Below are 3824 nucleotides of genomic sequence, written 5' to 3' on the forward strand. Positions count from 1 at the left end.
TTTCTCTTTTTTTGCCTGGCTTATAAACCAAAAAAAGGGAATCTTATGGACAGACCACATAAAACATGAGACAGTGTCAGAGGCTCCTAGCTGTGCTAAATTTTTCTTACAGTACTGAAAATGCCCATCAAACCCTGCCATCCTAAACATTCTGTTCACATTTAAACTCCCCTTTTTTCCAAGTAAATAAAATTTCAAAAAGACTTAGAGATTTTTAACTATTTTATTTAGTAGCTTATCTTCTCCTTCAAAAATCTCCTTATGCTTCATGAGTTCCTATCATGAATTTGTAGTTGCCTATGGATATCTCATACTTCACACAGGCTTTCTTCATTCTTTTAATTCACTTTCTGACTGAGGATTGTTTAAAAACTTGTGTCCTACAGATAAATTCTTTCTTCTGTTTGATCTGTTTTGCTGTTGAAGATCAATTTTATTTCATTGAAACTTGCAGTTCCAAAATTTGTCTTAATTATTTCTATTTCCTTACTGAATTCCTCAGTAATGTCACCTTTGCTTTCCTTATTAAGTTATCTATATCCTATTGCATTGGATTGCATTTCCTCATGATCATTATTTTGAATTGCATTTCAGTCATCTAATAGATTTCCTTCTGAATATTTTTTTTCTTTCAGAAGTGTCATGCATTGTTTCCTGTGTCTCTACATTCACTTCTGCACACCTGCTGTAATAGTCCAAGGGGTAGGTTTTGTTGGAAACAAAGTTTTTTGTTTAAATGGGATGCATGCTGTTACTTGGCTTGTTGCTATGGTGTTAGTTATTGGTGAGCCCAGAAGTTTAACCTCTGAGTAATTTCATTTGCTTCAAACAATGTTAGCAGTGTTATGTCACACAGTCGTCAATTCTGTAATAGTGCATGTATACAGAAGACTTTGAGGCTGATGTGGGCTTCTTGAGGTACTTCATTCCCCCAAGAATTGAGTATCACACTAGAATTTGTGATAGGTGGGCTTCATTCTTGGTGCTAAGGGACACCAAAGGGGTTTTCCCCTTGTCCCACTAGGCAGATCTGAATGAAGCTGGAGTTTGCGGCTCCAACAACTCTGGCTCTAAGACTGTGTGATGTGGATTGGAACTTCCCCTCACTCTGTTGGAAGACTGTGACTGGTCCTGGGACCTAGGGCACCAAAAGCCCTACTCCCAGAATCTGAGGTTGTGACGGTTACCATGCTACAGTTCTATAGGGTGATGGAAAGATAAATTAGATTTTGCACTGGAAGATATGGGTCAAGAGAGGCAGCATAGGTAAATGCTTCCATGGGACTCACGGGCTAGAAATAAGTGAGTCTGCATCTATTAATACTAATACTAATTATCACAGTTCTGGCATTGCAAAATATGGAGGAGTCATTGCCCAGTCTCCCAAGAGCTGGTTGTGTTAGCGATAGTGGTAGCTGCATGCCTTTTTCTTGCAAGATGGCATTTCCTGGCTGGAAACTGAGTAGCTGTTGTAGCAGATACTGGTAGTGGCAAGGGCTGGCAACAGTGGTGTGTCTGTGGTCTCTCTTTGCTGTCCTACAGAATCTTTGCTGTTCTGTCATCTCTTTATAGGAAATTTCTCTCAATCAGTTCCCTGGGAACATTCTTGTTTTTCTGATACTTGTAGCTGAAATGAATGCAGCTTCTCACTATTCATGAATCTTGGATCCTGTCAGATTGAGTTTTTTAAACTTCTATATATAAGTAAGAATATACAGTAGTTGTTTTTCTGTGTCAGGCTTATTTCAGTTAGCATGATATGCCCTCTATTTCCATCCATTTTGCTGTGAAAGATGATTTCATTTTTTGTACCCAAACAATGTTCCATTGTGTCTATATACCACATTTTCTCTCCATTCATCTTATAATGAACACCTTGGTTGATTCCATATCTTGGCTATGGTGAAGACTGCTGCAATGAGGTGGTAGAGCAGGTACACCTTTGATACAATTATTTCATGTCTCATATATATGTGTGTATATATATATATTCAGTAGTGAATATTTAATTTACCATTACATAATATTATAACTAAATTTTAAAACTTAAAGTCTCAAAGTATGAACACATTTAGGAAACCTTATAAAGTATAAACGTATAAAATACCTTCAATTTGCTGCTTTACAGTTTCATAACTTTTCACTACTAGAGGTGAATTTTCTGAATCTCTGTTAAAATTTCAATGAACAAAACATTTTAATATAGCAAATAATGAGTTTAAATTACATTTAAATAAGAATTAGAATGTAGAAGATTTATAAAATAAAAATTAACACATTCTTTAACTTATTCACAGGTATTCAGGTAAATTAACTACCAATAGGGACAGACACAACTGTACCAATTAGCACAGCACTTAAGATGTTTGAGATGCCCATATCCCATTAAGAGAGTGAATAGGTTTGATCCCTGACTCCATTTATAATTCCAATTTCCTGCCAAAGTGTGCCCTGGGTGGCAGCACATGACGACTCAGGTACTTGACTAGGTTCCTGGCACCAATGTGAATGATCTAGGTTGAGGTCCAGACTCCTGGCTTCAGCCTAGCTCATACCCAGCTGTTGCAAGCATTTGGTAGGTTAACCAACAGAAGGAAGATATCTCTTTTTCCCTCATCTCCCTCATCTCTCTCATGTTTCTCTTTCTCTTCTTTTCAAGTCACAATAAATTCTAAAAATAATTAGTAATGAGCAAATAAATGAAAGTCAAGCTATGTAGTCCTATGAATTCAGTGTGTTTCATGAATATAATTAGATACACCAATATCAACAAAGAAGTCTGAAAATAAATTGGGTAGAAACACATGATTTCTTTTTACCAATGTTATCAATGATGTAATGATTAAGTGTACATATTTTGGGGTGCGTCTATTTGGCCCAAAACCTGTTTCATTCACTTATTAATTATATAATCTTGGGTAAGTTCCTTAACATCTCTCATATTCCATTTCTTCATCTATTAAAAATGATACCTTTTCCATTATGTAGTTATCAAGATAAAAGGGGATTATACATGCTGCTACTTTAAAAATACCAGCATATGGCAGAAATTTAAATATCAAGTATTAAAATTAATTTAGGGTTTAAAGTTAATTTTATGCCTCCTAATAAAAAAGTTATGTGAATATATCTGAAACCCTGAACCAAGAATCTAGTTATGTAACTCCTAGGCAGCCAACTGAAGATTCACTCTATTAATTTCTTTAAAATTAGTAATTGGCACATTAAAATATCAGTAAACTACATGATAAATAATAACTTTTCTCAATTATGGGTACTTTTATGTTAAAATGACATTATTTATTTTTAAAATTTTTATTTTTTTATTTTTTATTTTATTTATTTATTTTTTTTGACAGGCAGAGTGGACAGTGAGAGAGAGACAGAGAGAAAGGTCTTCGTTGGTTCACCCTCCAATGGCCGCCATGGCTGGCGCACTGCGGCTGGCGCACCGTGCTGATCCGATGGCAGGAGCCAGGTGCTTCTCCTGGTCTCCCATGGAGTGCAGGGCCCAAGCACTTGGCCCATCCTCCACTGCCTTCACGGGCCACAGCAGAGAGCTGGCCTGGAAGAGGGGCAACCAGGACAGAATCCGACGCCCCGGCCGGGACTAGAACCCGGTGTGCTGGCGCCACTAGGTGGAGGATTAGCCTAATGAGCCGCGGCGCCGGCCTAAAATTTTTATTTATATAAGGTGAACAAATTTCATGTATTTCCTACATACAAATTTAAGAACATGGTGGTAACTCTTAACCTATCTCCCTCTTACCCATGTTCCCACCCTCCCTCTTCATTTTCTTACTTTTTTTTTTTTTGATTTTTAC

Source organism: Oryctolagus cuniculus, chromosome 13 (genome assembly GCF_051225735.1).
Source record: "Oryctolagus cuniculus isolate XC-2025 breed Fujian yellow rabbit chromosome 13, ASM5122573v1, whole genome shotgun sequence".
NCBI classification, from domain to species: Eukaryota; Metazoa; Chordata; class Mammalia; order Lagomorpha; family Leporidae; genus Oryctolagus; species Oryctolagus cuniculus.